Raw genomic sequence first — 27,403 nt, forward strand, 5'->3', positions numbered from 1 at the left:
AAAGAGCTCCCTGAGCTGTAAGGTGAGGAGGAAGTGCAGGGTAAGCCAAGCTGTACTGTCACGACCGCTGTCGTCGTGGAAATGACCGGACCAAGGTGCAGCATGGTGAGCGTACATTTTCTTAATTTGATAAATGTCGCCAAAAAAAACAAAGAACAAGGAAACGACCGTGAAGCTTACTTAGGCTATAATCCCACTAACAACGACAACTACCCACAAAACAAACGGGAAAAAAGGCTGCCTAAGTATGATTCCCAATCAGAGACAACGATAGACAGCTGTCCCTGATTGAGAACCACACCCGGCCAAAACATAGAAACAAAGAACATAGAGTTTCCCACCCGAGTCACACCCTGACCAACCAAACATAGAGAATAAAAATATCTCTATGGTCAGGGCGTGACATGTACTGTAGCTATCTACCCTGGCTATATCAAAACAGACAACAGCACAGAATGGAGAGGTCCATACTATCCCCTGGCTGTGTGGGCCATCTCATTCCAATTCCTCACTGACCGTGATCGATGCAAGGACATTATCACCTAGCTTTCTCTTAATGGTTATTATCATTATCGCTGTCACTGTATTTTCTTATTGAATGACAGACAGAACACAGGTTTAGAAATGTTCTTTCTCCTCGCAGGTTCCAGCGCCTTAAAGCTCATCTAATCGGGTTTATGTTTCCATAGAAACTCAGCTCGTTGATACGTAGAGGGACTCGTTTCTGGACGCTGATTTGCAGCTCGCATCACGCTCTCTCCTGTATTTATGAGACGCCTCTCTTCCAGAACCCATCCCCCCGTCCTCCCAACCAGGCTTTAGAAAGAGAGAGAGACAGACTGAGTGACAAAGAGAGTGACAGACTGAGTGACAGAGAGAGAGACAGAGAGACAGACTGAGAGACAGACTGAGTGAGAGAGAGGGAGAGAGAGAGTAGGAGATAAGAGAGAGCAGAAGGAGAGAGAGAGAGAGCAGAAGGAGAGAGAGAGAGAGAGCAGAAGGAGAGACAGAGAGATCACTGAGCGCCGGGCGGCAGCTTAAAACCCTGAAATTAGTCCTCTGTGTTTATAATACTTCCAAATCCAGCTCAGAGGAGAAATCAAATTAAATCCAAACAGGACAGCTTTAACCTGTATTAAAAGCTGCTGCGGCTGTACCCTGCCATCTCTCATCTCACAGCACACTGTTTACGTCCCGTAGACTTGGTCTGTGTCTCTGTACTCTGCCATCTCTCATCTCACAGCACACTGTTTACGTCCCGTAGACTTGGTCTGTGTCTCTGTACTCTGCCATCTCTCATCTCGCAGCACACTGTTTACGTCCCGTAGACTTGGTCTGTGTCGCTGTACCCTGCCATCTCTCATCTCGCAGCACACTGTTTACGTCCCGTAGACTTGGTCTGTGTCTCTGTACTCTGCCATCTCTCATCTCACAGCACACTGTTTACGTCCCGTAGACTTGGTCTGTGTCTCTGTACTCTGCCATCTCTCATCTCACAGCACACTGTTTACGTCCCGTAGACTTGGTCTGTGTCTCTGTACTCTGCCATCTCTCATCTCACAGCACACTGTTTACGTCCCGTAGACTTGGTCTGTGTCTCTGTACTCTGCCATCTCTCATCTCACAGCACACTGTTTACGTCCCGTAGACTTGGTCTGTGTCGCTGTACCCTGCCATCTCTCATCTCGCAGCACACTGTTTACGTCCCGTAGACTTGGTCTGTGTCGCTGTACTCTGCCATCTCTCATCTCACAGCACACTGTTTACGTCCCGTAGACTTGGTCTGTGTCTCTGTACTCTGCCATCTCTCATCTCGCAGCACACTGTTTACGTCCCGTAGACTTGGTCTGTGTCTCTGTACTCTGCCATCTCTCATCTCACAGCACACTGTTTACGTCCCGTAGACTTGGTCTGTGTCTCTGTACCCTGCCATCTCTCATCTCACAGCACACTGTTTACGTCCCGTAGACTTGGTCTGTGTCGCTGTACTCTGCCATCTCTCATCTCGCAGCACACTGTTTACGTCCCGTAGACTTGGTCTGTGTCTCTGTACTCTGCCATCTCTCATCTCACAGCACACTGTTTACGTCCCGTAGACTTGGTCTGTGTCTCTGTACCCTGCCATCTCTCATCTCACAGCACACTGTTTACGTCCCGTAGACTTGGTCTGTGTCGCTGTACTCTGCCATCTCTCATCTCGCAGCACACTGTTTACGTCCCGTAGACTTGGTCTGTGTCGCTGTACCCTGCCATCTCTCATCTCACAGCACACTGTTTACGTCCCGTAGACTTGGTCTGTGTCTCTGTACCCTGCCATCTCTCATCTCACAGCACACTGTTTACGTCCCGTAGACTTGGTCTGTGTCGCTGTACCCTGCCATCTCTCATCTCGCAGCACACTGTTTACGTCCCGTAGACTTGGTCTGTGTCTCTGTACTCTGCCATCTCTCATCTCACAGCACACTGTTTACGTCCCGTAGACTTGGTCTGTGTCTCTGTACTCTGCCATCTCTCATCTCACAGCACACTGTTTACGTCCCGTAGACTTGGTCTGTGTCTCTGTACTCTGCCATCTCTCATCTCACAGCACACTGTTTACGTCCCGTAGACTTGGTCTGTGTCTCTGTACCCTGCCATCTCTCATCTCGCAGCACACTGTTTACGTCCCGTAGACTTGGTCTGTGTCTCTGTACTCTGCCATCTCTCATCTCACAGCACACTGTTTACGTCCCGTAGACTTGGTCTGTGTCTCTGTACTCTGCCATCTCTCATCTCACAGCACACTGTTTACGTCCCGTAGACTTGGTCTGTGTCTCTGTACTCTGCCATCTCTCATCTCACAGCACACTGTTTACGTCCCGTAGACTTGGTCTGTGTCTCTGTACTCTGCCATCTCTCATCTCACAGCACACTGTTTACGTCCCGTAGACTTGGTCTGTGTCTCTGTACTCTGCCATCTCTCATCTCACAGCACACTGTTTACGTCCCGTAGACTTGGTCTGTGTCTCTGTACTCTGCCATCTCTCATCTCACAGCACACTGTTTACGTCCCGTAGACTTGGTCTGTGTCGCTGTACTCTGCCATCTCTCATCTCGCAGCACACTGTTTACGTCCCGTAGACTTGGTCTGTGTCTCTGTACTCTGCCATCTCTCATCTCACAGCACACTGTTTACGTCCCGTAGACTTGGTCTGTGTCTCAAATCCTATTCACTATTTATTCATAGTAGTACACTATATAGGGAATAGGGTGCCATAGTATTACACTATATAGGGAATAGGGTGCCATAGTATTACACTATATAGGGAATAGGGTGCCATAGTAGTACACTATATAGGGAATAGGGTGCCATAGTATTACACTATATAGGGAATAGGGTGCCATAGTAGTACACTATATAGGGAATAGGGTGCCATAGTAGTACACTATATAGGGAAGAGCTCCTCAGAGCTTATTCATTACACTGACTCACATTAGAAGATGTTGTAAACAGCAACACCACTGCTGCTTTGTAGGGATGTTCTCTACTTCAGGGATATTTACCTCAGGACTAAAACATTATGTACTGACAATGAACCCCCAGAATCAGACAGAATTAGGCCCCATGACAAGCTGGCTTTACCATCAACCATTTTATTTTATTTCACATTTATTTGCCGTGGTGATGATGTAATGCACATCAGTTGACGTGGTGATGATGTAATGCACATCAGTTGACTTGGTGATGATGTCATGCACATCAGTTGACGTGGTGATGATGTAATGCACATCAGTTGACGTGGTGATGATGTAATACACATCAGTTGACGTGGTGATGATGTAATGCACATCTTAACGTGGTGATGATGTAATGCACATCAGTTGATGTGGTGATGATGTAATGCACATCAGTTGACGTGGTGATGATGTAATGCACATCAGTTGACTTGGTGATGATGCACAATGCACATCAGTTGACGTGGTGATGATGTAATGCACATCAGTTGACGTGGTGATGATGTAATGCACATCAGTTGACGTGGTGATGATGTAATGCACATCAGTTAACGTGGTGATGATGTAATGCACATCAGCTGACGTGGTGATAATGTAATACACATCAGTTAACGTGGTGATGATGTAATACACATCAGTTAACGTGGTGATGATGTAATGCACATCAGTTGACGTGATGATGTAATGCACATCAGCTGACGTGGTGATGATGTAATGCACATCAGTTGACGTGATGATGTAATGCACATCAGCTGACGTGGTGATGATGTAATGCACATCAGTTGATGTGGTGATAATGTAATGCACATCAGTTGACGTGGTGATAATGTAATACACATCAGTTGACGTGGTGATGATGTAATGCACATCAGTTGACGTGGTGATGATGTAATGCACATCAGTTAACGTGGTGATAATGTAATGCACATCAGTTGACGTGGTGATGATGTAATACACATCAGTTAACGTGGTGATGATGTAATACACATCAGTTAACGTGGTGATGATGTAATGCACATCAGTTAACGTGGTGATGATGTAATGCACATCAGTTGACGTGATGATGTAATGCACATCAGCTGACGTGGTGATGATGTAATGCACATCAGTTGACGTGGTGATGATGTAATGCACATCAGTTGACGTGGTGATAATGTAATACACATCAGTTGATGTGGTGATGATGTAATGCACATCAGTTGACGTGGTGATGATGTAATACACATCAGTTGACGTGGTGATAATGTAATGCACATCAGTTGACGTGGTGATGATGTAATGCACATCAGTTAACGTGGTGATGATGTAATACACATCAGTTAACGTGGTGATGATGTAATGCACATCAGCTGACGTGGTGATGATGTAATGCACATCAGTTGACGTGGTGATAATGTAATGCACATCAGTTGACGTGGTGATGATGTAATACACATCAGTTAACGTGGTGATGATGTAATGCACATCAGCTGACGTGGTGATGATGTAATGCACATCAGTTGACGTGGTGATGATGTAATACACATCAGTTAACGTGGTGATGATGTAATGCACATCAGCTGACGTGGTGATGATGTAATACACATCAGTTGACGTGGTGATGATGTAATACACATCAGTTGACGTGGTGATGATGTAATACACATCAGTTGACGTGGTGATGATGTAATGCACATCAGTTGACGTGGTGATGATGTAATACACATCAGTTGACGTGCTTCAGCTAGGCTCCCGCGTATTGGACAAGAAACAGCCTGTTAATGATCTATAATTGGTCCAGAGGGAAATTACTGTAGAATAAAAGCAGCTAAATTAATTTCTGATTACAGTCTTACTCTTCCTAAAAGCCTCAGACAAGAGAACTCATCATTTAAGTGAATTACTTTCAACTGGGGCTACAATTACTGTCAAATTAGAGGGTTATTTCATATTGTTAAAACATAATTGGAGGCCCCATGTTAAATCAGGAAGCACCTTTTAGAATGTTTAAGCATCCCCAAATGAACACTATGTTCTATATAGTGCACAACTGTTGACCGGGGCCCATAGGGTTCTGGTCTAAAGTAGTGCACTACGTAGTGAACAAGGCGTCATTTGGGATGCACACTAAATCAACCTCTACACAACAGTTGTTAATGCTGTCTGTGCAACGTGAAGTGGCTATCTATACTGAACACAAATATAAATGCAACATGCAACAATTTCAACGATTTTACTTGAGTTATGGTTCATATAAGGAAATCAGTCAATTGAAATACATTTATTAGGCCCCAGTCTATGGATTTCACATGACTAGGCAGGGGCGCAGCTATGGGTGGGCCTGGGAGGGCACAGTGGGGAGCCAGGCCCAGCCAATCAGCATGAGTTTTTCTCCACAAAAGCTCTTTATTACAGACATAAATACTCGTCAGTTTCATCAGCTGTCCGGGTGGCTGGTCTCAGATGATCCCGCAGGTGAAGAAGCTGGATGTGGAGGTCCTGGGCAGGCGTGGTTACACGTGGTCTGTGGTTGTGAGGCCGGTTGGACGTACTGGCAAATTCTCTAAAACTACGTTGGAGGCGGCTTATGGTAGAGAAATTAACATTAAATGATTGCACCTTGTGTATTGTGTGAAAAAAACTGCACATTTTAGTGGCCTTTTATTGTCCCCAGCACAAGGTGCACCTGTGTAATGATCAAGCTGTTTAATCAGCTTCTTGATATGCCACACCTGTCAGGTGGATGGATTATCTTGGCAAAGGAGAAATACTCACTAACAGGGATGTAAACATTTGAGAGAAATGTACTTTTTATTTCAGCTCATGGAACATAGTATTAACACTTAACATGCTGCGTTTCTGTTTCTGTTCAGTGTAGTTAGTCAGTAAATGACAGGTTAAACCAGTCTTTTTCTCAAGGCAGATCAAGGAGCCAATACGTTCAACATTTGTTCAAAGCTACAGTGTAGCGTTCCAAGGTGGAAAATGGTAGCTTCTCTCTCGTAATGTGCTACCAGCTTTCTGTCCCTTCCAAGACACCGTAATGACCCTCAGACAGCCTTCAGGCAGGCAGCAGCACCGACGTCTAAATCACAGCACTTTAACGGGGGGTGGGGGGGGGGTCTCTGAGGTTGTAAGGTCTTTTGTAATATCCAAGGGTACAACACTGTACAACACCTACATTACCAGCCATTGCATTTCAACTGTCTTGTTCAATTTGTGATGAAGACGAGCCCCGAATCAATGGAGCTCTGTAGAAGCTCCCACAGGGGGGTGGCTAGCTGGGATGAATTAATGATATTCAAATGAACGTTAGCGCCCATGTAGCTACAGGGACTTTTGTAAGCCTTTTTGGTGTGTGTGGGGGGCTTGCATTAGCTATTCCCTCTGTTATAGAAACAGATGACAGGGATTGTCCTGAACACATCTTCACTCCTCTGAGGCAAAGTGAATGCCTTTTAAGTGAGGCAGAGTGGGTGTGGTGGTTGGCTGTATCCCTAATGACACCCTATTCCCTGTGTAGCCCTATGGGCCCTGGTCAAAAGTAGTGCACTATAAAGGGAATAGGGATGCAGGGCCATTTGGGATGCAGATATAGTGTGATACAACAGACCCCCTACTCTGACCTCTCTATAGAAACACAACTCGTTCATCCTCTTTCCTACTGGGTACACGACACAACAGACCCCCTACTCTGACCTCTCTATAGAAACACAACACGTTCATCCTCTTTCCTACTGGGTACACGACACAACAGACCCCCTACTCTGACCTCTCTATAGAAACACAACCCGTTCATCCTCTTTCCTACTGGGTACACGACACAACAGATCCCCTACTCTGACCTCTCTATAGAAACACAACACGTTCATCCTCAGAGCTTTCCCACTGGGTACACGTTGGTTGAATCAACGTGGAATAGACGTCTGTGCCCAGTGGGGTTTGCTAATTGGCTACGGTGTCAAATCTGAATGTCATTTTCCTTAAAGCACATCTTGGTAAATGGTCCACATCAGTTTATCACCCACATCTCCAGTTTATCACCCCACATCTCCAGTTTATCACCCACACCTCCAGTTTATCACCCACATCTCCAGTTTATCACCCACACCTCCCGTTTATCACCCACACCTCCAGTTTATCACCCACATCTCCAGTTTATCACCCACACCTCCAGTTTATCACCCACACCTCCAGTTTATCACCCACATCTCCAGTTTATCACCCACACCTCCAGTTTATCACCCACACCTCCAGTTTATCACCCACATCTCCAGTTTATCACCCACACCTCCAGTTTATCACCCACACCTCCAGTTTATCACCCACACCTCCAGTTTATCACCCCACATCTCCAGTTTATCACCCACATCTCCAGTTTATCACCCACATCTCCAGTTTATCACCCACATCTCCAGTTTATCACCCACATCTCCAGTTTATCACCCACATCTCCAGTTTATCACCCACACCTCCAGTTTATCACCCACACCTCCAGTTTATCACCCACATCTCCAGTTTATCACCCACACCTCCAGTTTATCACCCACATCTCCAGTTTATCACCCACACCTCCAGTTTATCACCCACACCTCCAGTTTATCACCCACATCTCCAGTTTATCACCCACACCTCCAGTTTATCACCCACACCTCCAGTTTATCACCCACACCTCCAGTTTATCACCCCACATCTCCAGTTTATCACCCACATCTCCAGTTTATCACCCACATCTCCAGTTTATCACCCACACCTCCAGTTTATCACCCACATCTCCAGTTTATCACCCACACCTACAGTTTATCACCCACACCTACAGTTTATCACCCACACCTACAGTTTATCACCCACATCTACAGTTTATCACCCACACCTCCAGTTTATCATCCACACCTCCAGTTCATCACCCACACCTCCAGTTTATCACCCTCATCTCCATACAGTATAAAGAAACACACCAGTACAGTAGCACCAGTATGATAGCACCAGTATAGTACAGTAGCACCAGTACAGTACAGTAGCACCAGTATAGTACAGTAGCACCAGTATGATAGCACCAGTATAGTACAGTAGCACCAGTATAGTACAGTAGCACCAGTATAGTACAGTAGCACCAGTATGATAGCACCAGTACAGTACAGTAGCACCAGTACAGTACAGTAGCACCAGTATAGTACAGTAGCACCAGTATGATAGCACCAGTATAGTACAGTAGCACCAGTATGATAGCACCAGTATAGTACAGTACAGTAGCACCAGTATAGTACAGTAGCGCCAGTATAGTACAGTAGCACCAGTATAGTACAGTAGCACCAGTACAGTACAGTAGCACCAGTATAGTACAGTAGCACCAGTACAGTACAGTAGCACCAGTATAATACAGTAGCACCAGTATAGTACAGTAGCACCAGTACAGTACAGTAGCACCAGTACAGTACAGTAGCACCAGTATAGTACAGTACAGTAGCACCAGTACAGTACAGTAGCACCAGTACAGTACAGTAGCACCAGTATAGTACAGTACAGTAGCACCAGTATGATAGCACCAGTATAGTACAGTAGCACCAGTATAGTACAGTAGCACCAGTACAGTACAGTAGCACCAGTATAGTACAGTAGCACCAGTATAGTACAGTACAGTAGCACCAGTATGATAGCACCAGTATAGTACAGTAGCACCAGTACAGTACAGTAGCACCAGTTTAGTACAGTAGCACCAGTATAGTACAGTAGCACCAGTACAGTACAGTAGCACCAGTACAGTAGCACCAGTACAGTAGCACCAGTATAGTACAGTAGCTACAGTACAGTAGCACCAGTACAGTACAGTAGCACCAGTATAGTAGCACCAGTATAGTAGCACCAGTACAGTACAGTAGCACCAGTACAGTACAGTAGCACCAGCACAGTAGCACCAGTACAGTAGCACCAGTATAGTAGCACCAGTGCAGTACAGTAGCACCAGTACAGTACAGTAGCACCAGTATAGTACAGTAGCACCAGTACAGTACAGTAGCACCAGTACAGTAGCACCAGTACAGTAGCACCTGTACAGTAGCACCAGTACAGTACAGTAGCACCAGTACAGTACAGTAGCACCAGTATAGTATAGTAGCACCAGTACAGTACAGTAGCACCAGTATAGTAGCACCAGTATAGTAGCACCAGTACAGTACAGTACAGTAGCACCAGTATAGTAGCACCAGTACAGTACAGTATAGTAGCACCAGTACAGTAGCACCAGTACAGTACAGTAGCACCAGTATAGTATAGTAGCACCAGTACAGTACAGTAGCACCAGTATAGTAGCACCAGTATAGTAGCACCAGTATAGTACAGTACAGTAGCACCAGTATAGTAGCACCAGTACAGTACAGTATAGTAGCACCAGTATAGTAGCACCAGTACAGTACAGTACAGTAGCACCAGTATAGTAGCACCAGTACAGTACAGTATAGTAGCACCAGTACAGTATCAATCAATCAATCAAGTTTATTTTATATAGCCCTTCGTACATCAGCTAATATCTCGAAGTGCTGTACAGAAACCCAGCCTAAAACCCCAAACAGCTAGTAATGCAGGTGTAGAAGCACGGTGGCTAGGAAAAACTCCCTAGAAAGGCCAAAACCTAGGAAGAAACCTAGAGAGGAACCAGGCTATGAGGGGTGGCCAGTCCTCTTCTGGCTGTGCCGGGTGGAGATTATAACAGAACTATGCCAAGATGTTCAAAAATGTTCATAAGTGACAAGCATGGTCAAATAATAATCATGAATAATTTTCAGTTGGCTTTTCATAGCCGATCATTAAGAGTTGAAAAACAACAGGTCTGGGACAGGTGGCGGTTCCATAACCGCAGGCAGAACAGTTGAAACTGGAATAGCAGCAAGGCCAGGCGGACTGGGGACAGCAAGGAGTCACCACGCCCGGTAGTCCCGACGTATGGTCCTAGGGCTCAGGTCCTCCGAGAGAAAGAAAGAGAGAAGGAGAAAATTAGAGAGAGCCAAGATTTTCAAAATGTTCATAAATGACAAGCATGGTCAAATAATAATCAGGAATAAATCTCAGTTGGCTTTTCATAGCCGATCATTAAGAGTTGAAAACAGCAGGTCTGGGACAGGTAGGGGTTCCGTAACCGCAGGCAGAACAGTTGAAACTGGAATAGCAGCAAGGCCAGGCGGACTGGGGACAGCAAGGAGTCATCATGCCCGGTAGTCCTGACGTATGGTCCTAGGGCTCAGGTTCTCCGAGAGAGAGAAAGAAAGAGAGAACGAGAGAATTAGAGAGAGCATACTTAAATTCACACAGGACACTGGATAAGACAGGAGAAGTACTCCAGGTATAACCAACTGACCCTAGCCCCCTGACACAAACTACTGCAGCATAAATACTGGAGGCTGAGACAGGAGCGGTCAGGAGACACTGTGGCCCCATCCGAAGATACCCCCGGACAGGGCCAAACAGGAAGGATATAACCCCACCCACTTTGCCAAAGCACAGCCCCCGCACCACTAGAGGGATATCTTCAACCACCAACTTACAATCCTGAGACAAGGCCGAGTATAGCCAACAAAGATCTCCACCACAGCACAGGGGGGGGGGCGCCAACCCAGACAGGAAGATCACGTCAGTAACTCAACCCACTCAAGTGACGCACCCCTCCTAGGGACGGCATGAAAGAGCACCAGTAAGCCAGTGACTCAGCCCCTGTAATAGGGTTAGAGGCAGAGAATCCCAGTGGAGAGAGGGGAACCGGCCAGGCAGAGACAGCAAGGGCGGTTCGTTGCTCCAGAGCCTTTCCGTTCACCTTCACACTCCTGGGCCAGACTACACTCAATCATATGACCTACTGAAGAGATAAGTCTTCAGTAAAGACTTAAAGGTTGAGACCGAGTCTGCGTCTCTCACATGGGTAGGCAGACTGTTCCATAAAAATGGAGATCTATAGGAGAAAGCCCTGCCTCCCGCTGTTTGCTTAGAAATTCTAGGGACAATTAGGAGGCCTGCGTCTTGTGACCGTAGCGTACGTATTGGTATGTACGGTAGGACCAACTCGGAAAGATAGGTAGGAGCAAGCCCATGTAACGCTTTATAGGTTAACAGTAAAACCTTGAAATCAGCCCTTGCCTTAACAGGAAGCCAGTGTAGGGAAGCTAGCACTGGAGTAATATGATCAAATTTCTTGGTTCTAGTCAGGATTCTAGCAGCCGTATTTAGCACTAACTGAAGTTTATTTAGTGCTTTATTCGGGTAGCCGGAAAGTAGAGCATTGCAGTAGTCTAACCTAGAAGTAACAAATGCATGGATTAATTTTTCTGCATAATTTTTGGACAGAAAATTTCTGATTTTTGCAATGTTACGTAGATGGAAAAAAGCTGTCCTTGAAACAGTCTTGATATGCTCGTCAAAAGAGAGATCAGGGTCAAGAGTAACGCCGAGGTCCTTCACAGTTTTATTTGAGACGACTTTACAACCATCAAGATGAATTGTCAGATTTAACAGAAGATCTCTTTGTTTCTTGGGACCTAGAACAAGCATCTCTGTTTTGTCCGAGTTTAAAAGTAGAAAGTTTTCAGCCATCCACTTCCTTATGTCTGAAACACAGGCTTCTAGCGAGGGCAATTTTGGGGCTTCACCATGTTTCATTGAAATGTACAGCTGTGTGTCATCCGCATAGCAGTGAAAGTTAACATTATGTTTTCGAATAACATCCCCAAGAGGTAAAATATATAGTGAAAACAATAGTGGTCCTAAAACGGAACCTTGAGGAACACCGAAATGTACAGTTGATTTGTCAGAGGACAAACCATTCACAGAGACAAACTGATATCTTTCCGACAGGTAAGATCTAAACCAGGCCAGAACTGGTCCGTGTAGACCAATTTGGGTTTCCAGTCTCTCCAAAAGAATGTGGTGATCGATGGTGTCAAAGGCAGCACTAAGGTCTAGTAGCACGAGGACAGATGCAGAACCTCGGTCTGACGCCATTAAAAGGTCATTTACCACCTTCACAAGTGCAGTCTCAGTGCTATGATGGGGTCTAAAACCAGACTGAAGCATTTCGTATACATTGTTTGTCTTCAGAAAGGCAGTGAGTTGCTGCGCAACAGCTTTTTCAAAAAAATTTGAGAGGAATGGAAGATTCGATATAGGCCGATAGTTTTTTATTTTCCGGGTCAAGGTTTGGCTTTTTCAAGAGAGGCTTTATCACTGCCACTTTTAGTGAGTTTGGTACACATCCGGTGGATAGAGAGCTGTTTATTATGTTCAACATAGGAGGGCCAAGCACAGGAAGCAGCTCTTTCAGTAGTTTAGTAGGAATAGGATCCAGTATGCAGCTTGAAGGTTTAGAGGCCATGATCATTTTCATCATTGTGTCAAGAGATATAGTACTAAAACACTTAAGTGTCTCTCCCGATCCCAGGCCCTGGCAGAGCTGTGCAGATCCAGGACAGCTAAACCCTGGAGGAATACGCAGATTCAAAGAGGAGTCCGTAATTTGCTTTCTAATGGTCATGATCTTTTCCTCAAAGAAGTTCATGAATTTATTACTGCTGAAGTGAAAGCCATCCTCTCTTGGGGAATGCTGCTTTTTAGTTAGCTTTGCAACAGTATCAAAAAGAAATTTTGGATTGTTCTTATTTTCCTCGATTAAGTTGGAAAAGTAGGATGATCGAGCAGCAGTGAGGGCTCTTCGGTACTGCACGGTACTGTCTTTCCAAGCTAGTCGGAAGACTTCCAGTTTGGTGTGGCGCCATTTCCGTTCCAATTTCCTGGAAGCTTGCTTCAAAGCTCGGGTATTTTCTGTATACCAGGGAGCTAGTTTCTTATGACAAATGTTTTTCGTTTTTAGGGGTGCAACTGCATCTAGGGTATTGCGCAAGGTTAAATTGAGTTCCTCAGTTAAGTGGTTAACTGATTTTTGTCCTCTGACGTCCTTGGGTAGGCAGAAGGAGTCTGGAAGGGCATCAAGGAATTTTTGTGTTGTCTGAGAATTTATAGCACGACTTTTGATGCTCATTGGTTGGGGTCTGAGCAGATTATTTGTTGCGATTGCAAACGTAATAAAATGGTGGTCCGATAGTCCAGGATTATGTGGAAAAACATTAAGATCTACAACATTTATTCCATGGGACAAAACTAGGTCCAGAGTATGACTGTGGCAGTGAGTAGGTCCAGAGACATGTTGGACAAAACCCACTGAGTCGATGATGGCTCCGAAAGACTTTTGGAGTGGGTCTGTGGACTTCTCCATATGAATATTAAAATCACCAAAAATTAGAATATGATCTGCTATGACTACAAGGTCTGATAGGAATTCAGGGAACTCAGAGAGGAACGCTGTATATGGCCCAGGAGGCCTGTAAACAGTAGCTATAAAAAGTGATTGAGTAGGCTGCATAGATTTCATGACTAGAAGCTCAAAAGACGAAAACGTCATTTTTTTTTTTTGTAAATTGAAATTTGCTATCGTAAATGTTAGCAACACCTCCGCCTTTGCGGGATGCACGGGGGATATGGTCACTAGTGTAACCAGGAGGTGAGGCCTCATTTAACACAGTAAATTCATCAGGCTTAAGCCATGTTTCAGTCAGGCCAATCACATCAAGATTATGATCAGTGATTAGTTCATTGACTATGACTGCCTTTGAAGTGAGGGATCTAACATTAAGTAACCCTATTTTGAGATGTGAGGTATCACGATCTCTTTCAATAATGGCAGGAATGGAGGAGGTCTTTATCCTAATAAGATTGCTAAGGCGAACACCGCCATGTTTAGTTTTGCCCAACCTAGGTCGAGGCACAGACACAGTCTCAATGGGTATGGCTGAGCTGACTACACTGACTGTGCTATTGGCAGACTCCACTAAGCTGGCAGGTTGGCTAACAGCCTGCTGCCTGGCCTGCACCCTATTTCATTGTGGGGCTAGAGGAGTTAGAGCCCTATCTATGTTGGTAGATAAGATGAGAGCACCCCTCCAGCTAGGATGGAGTCTGTCACTCCTCAGCAGGTCAGGCTTGGTCCTGTTTGTGGGTGAGTCCCAGAAAGAGGGCCAATTATCTACAAATTCTATCTTTTGGGAGGGGCAGAAAACAGTTTTCAACCAGCGATTGAGTTGTGAAACTCTGCTGTAGAGCTCGTCACTCCCCCTAACTGGGAGGGGGCCAGAGACAATTACTCGATGCCGACACATCTTTCTAGCTGATTTACACGCTGAAGCTATGTTGCACTTGGTGACCTCTGACTGTTTCATCCTAACATCGTTGGTGCCGACGTGGATAACAATATCTCTATACTCTCTACACTCGCCAGATTTAGCTTTAGCCAGCACCATCTTTAGATTAGCCTTAACGTCGGTAGCCCTGCCCCCTGGTAAACAGTGTATGATCGCTGGGTGATTCGTTTTAAGTCTAATACTGCGGGTAATGGAGTCGCCAATGACTAGGGTTTTCAATTTGTCAGAGCTAATGGTTGGAGCCTTCGGCGTCTCAGACCCCGTAGCGGGAGGAGTAGAGACAAGAGAAGACTCAGCCTCCGACTCGCTACATAATGGGGAGAACCGGTTGAAAGTTTCTGTCGGCTGAATGAGCGACACCAGTTGAGCATTCCAACAGCATTTCCCTCCAGAAGCCATGAGAAAGTTGTCCGGCTGCGGGGACTGTGCGGGGGGTTTATACTAACGTTACTATCTGTACTTACTGGTGGCACAGACGCTGTTTCTTCCTTTCCTACACTGAAATTACCCTTGCCTAACGATTGCGTCTGAAGCTTGTAGCACAGCTATCCTCGCCGTAAGGCGATCGTTCTCCTGTATATTATGAGTACAGCGACTGCAATTAGAAGACATCATGTTAATGTTACTACTTAGCTTCGGCTGTTGAAGGTGCTGACGAACCATGTCCAGATAAAGCGTCCGGAGTGAAAAAGTTGAATGAGGGAAAAAAGTTGCGATGGAAAAACTAAAAATATAAACGGTAATTAAAAAGAAAAAAAAACAAAACGTAAAGTTGTCAGCTAGCAAAGTAAAGTTGGCAGCAAAACGCACAGCAACAAAACGCACAGCAACACGTCTGCAAATTCAACAGGAAGTGACGTCCAGTACAGTATAGTAGCACCAGTACAGTACAGTAGCACCAGTACAGTATAGTAGCACCAGTACAGTATAGTAGCACCAGTATAGTACAGTAGCACCAGTACAGTACAGTAGCACCAGTACAATACAGTAGCACCAGTACAGTAGAACCAGTACAGTAGAACCAGTACAGTACCACCAGTATAGTAGCACCAGTATAGTAGCACCAGTACAGTAGCACCAGTACAGTAGAACCAGTACAGTAGAACCAGTACAGTAGAACCAGTACAGTAGCTACAATACAGTAGCACCAGTATAGTAGCACCAGTATGTCAAAGGTGATTCTACCATGTATTAACTGAGGGAGTTGAATACTTATCTAATCAAGATATATTGGTGTTTTATTTTTCATGAATTTTTGTACACATTTTTCTTCCACTTTGACATTACAGAGTATTTTGTGTAGATTGTTGAAAAAAAATTTAATCAATTTAATCTAATTTTGTAACATAACAAAATGTGGAAAAGGTCAAGGGGTCTGAATACTTTCTGAAGGCACTGTAGTGTTGACCAGAGCCATATGGTCCCTATTCCCTGTATAGTGCACTACTGTTGACCAGAGCCATATGGTCCCTATTCCCTGTATAGTGCACTACTGTTGACCAGAGCCATATGGTCCCTATTCCCTGTATAGTGCACTACTGTTGACCAGAGACATATGGTCCCTATTCCCTGTGTAGTGCACTACTGTTGACCAGAGACATATGGTCTCTATTCCCTGTATAGTGCACTACTGTTGACCAGAGCCATATGGTCCCTATTCCCTGTATAGTGCACTACTGTTGACCAGAGCCATATGGTCCCTATTCCCTGTATAGTGCACTACTGTTGACCAGAGCCATATGGTCCCTATTCCCTGTATAGTGCACTACTGTTGACCAGAGACATATGGTCTCTATTCCCTGTATAGTGCACTACTGTTGACCAGAGCCATATGGTCCCTATTCCCTGTATAGTGCACTACTGTTGACCAGAGACATATGGTCTCTATTCCCTGTGTAGTGCACTACTGTTGACCAGAGCCATATGGTCCCTATTCCCTGTGTAGTGCACTACTGTTGACCAGAGCCATATGGTCCCTATTCCCTGTATAGTGCACTACTGTTGACCAGAGCCATATGGTCCCTATTCCCTGTATAGTGCACTACTGTTGACCAGAGCCATATGGTCCCTATTCCCTGTGTAGTGCACTACTGTTGACCAGAGCCATATGGTCCCTATTCCCTGTATAGTGCACTACTGTTGACCAGAGCCATATGGTCCCTATTCCCTGTGTAGTGCACTACTGTTGACCAGAGCCATATGGTCCCTATTCCCTGTATAGTGCACTACTGTTGACCAGAGCCATATGGTCCCTATTCCCTGTATAGTGCACTACTGTTGACCAGAGCCATATGGTCCCTATTCCCTGTATAGTGCACTACTGTTGACCAGAGCCATATGGTCCCTATTCCCTGTATAGTGCACTACTGTTGACCAGAGCCATATGGTCCCTATTCCCTGTGTAGTGCACTACTGTTGACCAGAGCCATATGGTCCCTATTCCCTGTATAGTGCACTACTGTTGACCAGAGACATATGGTCCCTATTCCCTGTATAGTGCACTACTGTTGACCAGAGCCATATGGTCCCTATTCCCTGTATAGTGCACTACTGTTGACCAGAGCCATATGGTCTCTATTCCCTGTGTAGTGCACTACTGTTGACCAGAGACATATGGTCCCTATTCCCTGTATAGTGCACTACTGTTGACCAGAGCCATATGGTCCCTATTCCCTGTATAGTGCACTACTGTTGACCAGAGCCATATGGTCTCTATTCCCTGTATAGTGCACTACTGTTGACCAGAGACATATGGTCTCTATTCCCTGTATAGTGCACTACTGTTGACCAGAGACATATGGTCTCTATTCCCTGTGTAGTGCACTACTGTTGACCAGAGACATATGGTCCCTATTCCCTGTATAGTGCACTACTGTTGACCAGAGCCATATGGTCCCTATTCCCTGTGTAGTGCACTACTGTTGACCAGAGACATATGGTCCCTATTCCCTGTATAGTGCACTACTGTTGACCAGAGCCATATGGTCCCTATTCCCTGTATAGTGCACTACTGTTGACCAGAGCCATATGGTCCCTATTCCCTGTGTAGTGCACTACTGTTGACGAGAGCCATATGGTCTCTATTCCCTGTATAGTGCACTACTGTTGACCAGAGCCATATGGTCCCTATTCCCTGTGTAGTGCACTACTGTTGACCAGAGCCATATGGTCCCTATTCCCTGTGTAGTGCACTACTGTTGACCAGAGCCATATGGTCCCTATTCCCTGTGTAGTGCACTACTGTTGACCAGAGCCATATGGTCCCTATTCCCTGTGTAGTGCACTACTGTTGACCAGAGCCATATGGTCCCTATTCCCTGTATAGTGCACTACTGTTGACCAGAGCCATATGGTCCCTATTCCCTGTGTAGTGCACTACTGTTGACCAGAGCCATATGGTCCCTATTCCCTGTATAGTGCACTACTGTTGACCAGAGCCATATGGTCCCTATTCCCTGTATAGTGCACTACTGTTGACCAGAGACATATGGTCCCTATTCCCTGTATAGTGCACTACTGTTGACCAGAGCCATATGGTCCCTATTCCCTGTATAGTGCACTACTGTTGACCAGAGCCATATGGTCCCTATTCCCTGTATAGTGCACTACTGTTGACCAGAGACATATGGTCCCTATTCCCTGTATAGTGCACTACTGTTGACCAGAGCCATATGGTCCCTATTCCCTGTGTAGTGCACTACTGTTGACCAGAGACATATGGTCCCTATTCCCTGTATAGTGCACTACTGTTGACCAGAGACATATGGTCCCTATTCCCTGTATAGTGCACTACTGTTGACCAGAGCCATATGGTCCCTATTCCCTGTATAGTGCACTACTGTTGACCAGAGCCATATGGTCTCTATTCCCTGTATAGTGCACTACTGTTGACCAGAGACATATGGTCCCTATTCCCTGTGTAGTGCACTACTGTTGACCAGAGCCATATGGTCCCTATTCCCTGTGTAGTGCACTACTGTTGACCAGAGCCATATGGTCTCTATTCCCTGTATAGTGCACTACTGTTGACCAGAGCCATATGGTCCCTATTCCCTGTGTAGTGCACTACTGTTGACCAGAGACATATGGTCCCTATTCCCTGTATAGTGCACTACTGTTGACCAGAGCCATATGGTCCCTATTCCCTGTATAGTGCACTACTGTTGACCAGAGACATATGGTCTCTATTCCCTGTGTAGTGCACTACTGTTGACCAGAGCCATATGGTCCCTATTCCCTGTATAGTGCACTACTGTTGACCAGAGCCATATGGTCCCTATTCCCTGTATAGTGCACTACTGTTGACCAGAGCCATATGGTCCCTATTCCCTGTATAGTGCACTACTGTTGACCAGAGCCATATGGTCCCTATTCCCTGTATAGTGCACTACTGTTGACCAGAGACATATGGTCCCTATTCCCTGTATAGTGCACTACTGTTGACCAGAGCCCAGCTCTGTTGACTGTGTTGCCTGTTGACTACATAGCAGCTGCTAGAAGCTGACTCGGGATTTGACAGCTTCAATTTGCCTCAACGAGCCTCCTAAACACCTTTCTGCCAACGTATTGAGGGAATCGATGAGACAGCCTGGCGTGACATCCCCTCTCGTACTGATACTGACAGGTGACCATCCACTCTAGAGTGACATCCCAAATGGCGCCCTAGACCTTTTACAGTGCACTACTTTTAACCAGAGCTCTGTGCCCTCTCTGGTTAAAAGTAACGCACTATAATGGTAATTTGGTCTGTTAGTACAAGCGAGGTTGGCAATGAACCATTCAACCTGCTGTGAAGGGAGGGAGGGAGGGAGGGAGGGAGGGAGGGAGGGAGGGAGGGACAAAATGAGGGGGTAGACAGAAAGAGAGAGGAACATAGAGAGGGAACGATAATGAGAGAGAGGGAACGATAATGAGAGAGATAGTGTTGTGTCTTTGGCATCATTAAAGTGAAGACTGTTATTTTATCAAATCAATTCTCTGTAATTATTATGACGTGATTAAACTAATCATGTAAATGTAATTAACTAGGAAGTTGGGCATAGCGAAAATCTTCAGATTACAAAGTTATAATTTTCCTAATATAACTTTTCAGATATTTTAATATCTGATCAATTAGTCTTCTAATGAATGAATTATTCTTTACCTCACGTTAGTCTCATTCCAAACGTCGTAAATTGTTGGTTATCTGCACGAACCCAGCCTTCACTATGAATCATCCATACATCAATTGTCTTAATCATTTATTTACTAACTAACTAAATAATCACAGAAATGCATAACAAACAAACAAACAGTAGATATGGTTACAAGGAAATGATAGTGGATGTGCCCTAGTGGGCTAAACCGGTATGACGGCTTGGTAGACAACGGGACTGAGAAGGGCGCGAAAGACAAAAGACACTACACAGTTGATAATTATAATAATTTAAATGCTAATCCTTTGCACATGAACGCTCACTCATTTGGGAATAATTGCAATCAATCTATATATTTATGCTCAGTGTGTCGTCATGATCTCTGTTGGAATCATCCGTCTTTCTGTTGGAAAGTTCATCTGAACTTCTCTTTGCGTCCCTGGAGTCTTTCGCGGTTAGAATGGATACTTCAGAGTCCCATTCAGAAATGATCTTATAGTATAGATGTTTCGGCGGTTGTCGGTCTTCGCATTCAGTCACCATAAATTCTAGCTGCAGACTAGTAATTAGTATCGAAGATTTGCTCTTATTCTGTCGGTATCGATAGTCTCAGAGTTGAACCATTTCCACCAGTGTAGCCAATGCTCCACGTGGTTTGGTTAGGAATTCAACAACCGAGGAATGCATGGTCTCTACTCAAACCTTAGGCCTCTCGGTAATCGAGGTACGCATGGTCTGAAGATGATTTCTCCAGGTGGGGGTTTTATTCGGCACAGTAAAAAAGGCTGTCCCATGACGCCAGATCGATGTCTGTGCTCATGGGGGCGGGCCAATGACTTAGTGAAACTTTAAAGGGAATTGGATTCTCTTTCATTAAACAGTTTAAAATCACATTACATAATTTCACAAATAGTTTCATCTTTACTCATTCATTTTATACAATAATTAGATGCAAATCTCATAACGGAGACTCTTGTATAGACAGAGTTATGGTAATGTGGTTGTATTGTCTCTCATGAGGTCACAAACATTAGACAAAATGGACCGGTCGTAGCTGGATTCTCCACCGACCGTTTACACATTCTCCAAAACATGGATATTGTTCAGTTCTCAAGTTCTGTGATGTAGAAGAAGTTCCTTTGTTCTACTGTGAACCCTCTCTCTATACTGCATGGCCGGGGCGGGAAGAGAGTCTCCTCCAGGAATTTACGACCTGAGATAACAGAGTCTGGGTGTAGGGGGAAGAGAGAGGTGGTGAGAGAGAGAGAGTTGGTGCTTGCTATATCCAAAGAGGGCCACGTCATGACAATAGGAATAGAGAGAGAGAGAGAGGAACAGAGAGAGGTAACGATCGTGAGTGAGAGAGAAACAGAGAGAGAGGGAACGATAATGAGATAGATAGGAATAGAGAGAGAGAGAGAGAGAGAGAGAGAAAGCAGACTTGTCAAATTCTTACCAAAATACCATATGACAGACCAAGTACACATCCTAATTGATAAACAAACCAAAACAAAGGCAAAGTCTTCTCATGCTTTGTTGATTTTCAAAAAAGCCTTTAACTTAATTTGGCATGTGGGTCTGCTATACAAATTGATGGGAAGTGGAGTTGGGGGGAAAACATACAATATTATAAAATCAATGTTCACAAGCAACAAGTGTGCAGTTAAAATTGGCAATAAACACACATCTCCTTCCTCAGAGCCGTGGGGTGAGACAGGGATGCAGCTTGAGCCCCACCCTCTTCAACATATATATAATAAATTGGCGAGGGCACTTGAACAGTCTGCATCACCCAGCCTCACCCTACTAGAATCTAAAGTCAAATGTCTACTGTTTGCTGATGATCTGGTGCTTCTGTCCCCAACCAAGGAGGGCCTACAGCAGCATCTAGATCTTCTGCACTGATTCTGTCAGACTTGGGCCCTGACAGTAAATCTCAGTAAGACAAAAATCAATCTGGTCAGAGATACTGTAATCAGAGAGATACCCAATCAATCCTGTAATCAGAGAGATACCCAATCAATCCTGTCAGAGATACTGTTAATCAGAGAGATACCCAATCAATCCTGTCAGAGATACTGGTAATCAGAGAGATACCCAATCAATCCTGTCAGAGATACTGGTAATCAGAGAGATACCCAATCAATCCTGTCAGAGATACTGGTAATCAGAGAGATACCCAATCAATCCTGTCAGAGATACTGGTAATCAGAGAGATACCCAATCAATCCTGTCAGAGATACTGGTAATCAGAGAGATACCCAATCAATCCTGTCAGAGATACTGTTAATCAGAGAGATACCCAATCAATCCTGTCAGAGATACTGGTAATCAGAGAGATACCCAATCAATCCTGTCAGAGATACTGGTAATCAGAGAAATACCCAATTGCTTTGGATAATAGCGTCTGGAAAGTGGCAGGTATTGTTATACTATTTAGGTGAAATGTATTTGCTTGGTTGTTGTTTACTTACTGTTATATACAGTTATATCTGTAAAATATAAGCCCTGTCTGTCTAGAGACACTAGAAAACAGCTGTATGTTTTCTCTTGTAGAGCTGACAATAAAATTCAGTTTTGACTCACTGCAGTAAGTCAAAATACACTGCATGACCAGAAGTATGTGGACACCTGCTCGTCAAACATCTCATTCCAAAATCATGGGCATTAATATGGAGTTGGTTCCCCCCTGTGCTGCTATAACAGCCTCCACTCTTCTGGGAAGGCTTTCCACTAGATGTTGGAACATTAATACGGGGACATGCTTCCATTCAGCCACAAAAGCATTAGTGAGGTCGGGCACTGATGTTGGGCGATTAGTCCTGGCTCGCAGTCGGCGTTCCAATTCATCCCAAAGGTGTTTGATGGGGTTGAGGTCAGGGCTCTGTGCAGGCCAGTCAAGTTCCTCCACACCGATCTCGACAATCAGTGTCTGTATGGACCTCGCTTTGTGCACAGGGGCATTGTCATGCTGAAACAGGAAAGGGGCCTTCCCCAAACTGTTGCCACAAAGGTGGAAGCACAGAATCGTCTAGAATGTCATTGTATGCTGTAGCGTTGATTTCCCTTCACTGAAAGTAAGGGGCCTAGCCCGAACCATGAAAAACAGCCCCAGACCATTATTCCTCCTCCACCTAACTTTACAGTTGGCACTATGCATTGGGGCAGATAGCGTTTTCCTGGCATTCGCCAAACCCAGATTCGTCCGTCGGTCTGCCAGATGGTGAAACGTGATTCATCACTCCAGAGAACACGTTTCTACTGCTCCAGAGTCAAATTTCGGCGAGCTTTACACCACTCCAGCCGACGCTTGGCAATGCGCCTGGTGATCTTAGGCTTGTGTGCGGCTGCTCGGCCACGGAAACCCTTTTTCTGAAGCTCCCGACAAACAGTTATTGTGCTGACCTTGCTTCCAGAGGCAGTTTGGAACTCGGTAGTGAGTGTTGCAACCGAGGACAGATGATTTTTACGTGCTACGTACTTCAGCACTCGCCAGTCCCGTTCTGTGAGCTTGTGTGGCCTACCACTTCGTGGCTGAGCTGTTGTTGCTCCTAGACATTTCCACTTCACAATAACAGGGCTTACAGTTGACCGGGGCAGCTCTAGCTGGGCAGAAATTTGAAGAACTGACTTGTTGGAAAGGTGGCATCCTATGACGGTGCCACGTTGAAAGTCACTGAGCTCTTTAGTAAGGCCATTCTACTGCCAATGTTTGTCTATGGAGATTGCTTGGCTGTGTGCTCAATTTTATACACCTGTCAGCAACGGGTGTGGCTGAAATAGCAGAATCTACTAATTTGAAGGGGTGTCCACATACTTTTGTATGCATAGTGTATATACAGTATTTGATTGATGACTTGTGCACCCGCATGTCTGAATCTCAATGTACCTGTATCATACCTGCTACCTATATTACCTGCTGTGTATCATACCTGCTACCTATATTACCTGCTGTGTATCATACCTGCTACCTATATTACCTGCTGTGTATCATACCTGCTACATATATTACCTGCTGTGTATCATACCTGCTACCTATATTACCTGCTGTGTATCATACCTGCTACCTATATTACCCGCTGTGTATCATACCTGCTACCTATATTACCTGCTGTGTATCATACCTGCTACCTATATTACCTGCTGTGTATCATACCTGCTACATATATTACCTGCTGTGTATCAAACCTGCTGTGTATCATACCTGCAATGTGTCATACCTGCTATGTACTGTGTCATACCTGCTATATGTCAGATCCCTGCTCTGTATCATACCTGCTATGTACTGTATCATACCTGCTACTGTCATACCTGTTGTGTATCATACCTGCTGTGTATCATACCTGCTGTGTATCACACCTGCTGTGTGTCATACCTACTATGTACTGTGTCATACCTACTATGTACTGTGTCATGGTTTTCTTCCTGGGATGAAGGAGAGAACCAAAATGCAGCGCGGCTAGTGTTCAACATGTTTAATAGACGAATAAACGGTAACACTTTGTTTGTTACACGGTAACAAAGTAACAAAATAACAAATGTGAAAACCGAGACAGGCATATCTGGTGCAGACAAAACACAGAGACAGGAAACAATCACCCACAAAATCCCAACACAAAACAAGCCTCCTATATATGATTCTCAATCAGGGACAACGATTGACAGCTGCCTCTGATTGAGAACCATATTAGGCTGGACACAGAAACAGACAAACTAGACACACAACATAGAATTCCCACCCAGCTCACGTCCTGACCAACACTAAACAAGCAAAACATATAAGAACTCTGGTCAGGACGTTACAGTACCCCCCTCCTGAGGTGCGGACTCCGAACGCACCCCTAAAACTCAAGAGGAGGGTCTGGGTGGGCATCTGTCCGCGGTGGCGGCTCCGGCGCAGGACGAGGACACCACTCCACCATTGTCTTTGTCCCCCTCGTTAGCGTCCTTTGAGTGGCGACCCTGGTCTAGGAACCTTCACAAAGGTCCCCCCTAGATAGAGGAGACAGCTCAGGACAGAGAGGTAGCTCAGGACAGAGAGGTAGCTCAGGACAGAGAGGTAGCTCAGGACAGAGAGGTAGCTCCGGACAGAGGTAGCTCCGGACAGAGGTAGCTCCGGACTAATGGCAGCTCCGGACTAATGGCAGCTCCGGACTGAGGGGCAGCTCCGGACTGAGGGGCAGCTCCGGACTGAGGGGCAGCTCATGACTGGCGGGCAGCTCATGACTGGCGGGCAGCTCATGACTGGCGGGCAGCTCATGACTGGCGGGCAGCTCATGACTGGAGGGCAGCTCATGACTGGAGGGCAGCTCATGACTGGAAGGCAGCTCATGACTGGCGGACAGCTCATGACTGGCGGACAGCTCATGACTGGCGGACAGCTCATGGCTGGCGGCTCCTGGCTGGCGGCTCTGGCAGCTCCTGACTGGCTGGCGGCTCTGGCAGCTCCTGACTGGCTGGCGGCTCTGGCAGCTCCTGACTGGCTGGCGGCTCTGGCAGCTCCTGACTGGCTGGCGGCTCTGGCAGCTCCTGACTGGCTGGCGGCTCTGGCAGCTCCTGACTGACGGACGGCTCTAGCGGCTCCTGACTGACGGGCGGCTCTAATGGCTCGGGACAGACGGGCGGCTCTAATGGCTCGGGACAGACGGATGGCTCAGATGGCGCTGGGCAGACGGATGGCTCAGATGGCGCTGGGCAGACGGATGGCTCAGACCTGCTGAGGCACACAGTAGGCCTGGTGCGTGGTGCCGGAACTGGTGGTACCGGACTGGAGACACGCACCTCAAGGCTAGTGCGGGGAGCAGGAACAGGGCACACTGGACTCTCGAGGCGCACTATAGGCCTGGTGCGTGGTGCCGGAACTGGAGGTACTGGGCTGGAGACACGCACCACAGGGAGAGTGCGTGGAGGAGGAACAGGGCTCTGGAGACGCACTGGAAGCCTGGTGCGTGGTGTAGGCACTGGTGGTACTGGGCTGGGGCGGGAAGGTGGCGCCGGATATACCGGACCGTGCAGGCGTACTGGCTCCCTTGAGCACTGAGCCTGCCCAACCTTACCTGGTTGAATGCTCCCCGTAGCCCGACCTATGCGGGGAGGTGGAATAACCCGCACTGGGCTGTGTAGGCGAACCGGGGACACCATTCGTAAGGCTGGTGCCATGTACACCGGCCCGAGGAGACGTACTGGAGGCCAGATATGTTGAGCCGGCTTCATGGCACTTGGCTCAATGCTCAATCTAGCCCGCCCAGTGCGGGGAGGTGGAATAACCCGCACCGGGCTATGCACACGTACAGGAGACACCGTGCGCTCTTCCGCATAACACGGTGTCTGCCCGTACTCCCGCTCTCCACGGTAAGCATGGGAAGTGGGCACAGGTTTCTTACCTGCCTTCGCCACACTACCCTTTAGCCCCCCCCAAGACATTTTTGGGTGAGGCTCTCGGGCTTCCAGCCGCTCTGCCTTGCTAGCGCCTCATAATGCCGCCGCTCCGCTTTCGCTGCCTCCAGCTCCGCTTTGGGGCGGCGACACTCCTCTGGCTCTGCCCGGGTCCTTTACCGTCTAGGATTTCCTCCCATGTCCATTCCTCCTGGTACCGCTGCTGCTGTCGCTGCTGCCTGTTTCCACGCTGCTTGGTCCGGGTTTGGTGGGTGATTCTGTCACGGTTTTCTTCCTGGGATGAAGGAGAGGACCAAAATGCAGCGCGGCTAGTGTTCAACATGTTTAATAGACGAATAAACGGTAACACTACTATAAGTAACAAAATAACAAATGTGAAAACCGAGACAGGCCTATCTGGTGCAGACAAAACACAGAGACAGGAAACAATCACCCACAAAATCCCAACACAAAACAAGCCTCCTATATATGATTCTCAATCAGGGACAACGATTGACAGCTGCCTCTGATTGAGAACCATATTAGGCTGGACACAGAAACAGACAAACTAGACACACAACATAGAATTCCCACCCAGCTCACGTCCTGACCAACACTAAACAAGCAAAACACATAAGAACTCTGGTCAGGACGTTACAGCTAGGGGTAGCAGGTTGTCTAGTGGTTAGAGTGTTGGACTAGTAACCGAAAGGTTGCTAGATTGAATCCCCGAGCTGACAAGGTAAAAATATGTCGTTCTGCCCCTGAACAAGGCAGTTAAACCCGCTGTTCCTAGGCCGTCATTGTAAATAAGAATTTGTTCTTAACTGACTTGCCTAGTTAAATAAAGGTTAAAATGTTTTACAAATGTGTCATACCTGCTATGTATCATACCTGCTATATGTCACACCTGCTATGTATCATACCTGCTATATGTCACACCTGCTATGTATCATACCTGCTATTGTCTCTCCAGCCGTTGTGCCCTTGAACAAGTCCCTTAACCCCTAAAACTGGGGAACTGCACCGTCTGTGTTTCTCTGGGGTTAAAAAGCTTTATATATTTATATGATTAGAAAATGAACTTTCATTTCCTTCCTCTTCTTCTTCTTTATTTTATTTTTCTCTCCTCCTCCACCTCCTCCTCCCCTTCATCCACCTCCTCCTCCTCCTGCTCCTCCCCCT

At 46.1% G+C, this 27,403-nt stretch overlaps 1 protein-coding gene across 1 annotated transcript in view; it reads left to right on the plus strand.

Moving 5' to 3' along the window:
* The window catches only part of LOC120066973 (testican-2-like), a 139,476-nt gene that overhangs the window by 60,451 nt on the left and 51,622 nt on the right, over positions 1-27,403 (plus strand). The window lies entirely within an intron of this gene.

This window comes from Salvelinus namaycush, chromosome 22 (genome assembly GCF_016432855.1).
Source record: "Salvelinus namaycush isolate Seneca chromosome 22, SaNama_1.0, whole genome shotgun sequence".
Lineage (NCBI taxonomy): Eukaryota > Metazoa > Chordata > Actinopteri > Salmoniformes > Salmonidae > Salvelinus > Salvelinus namaycush.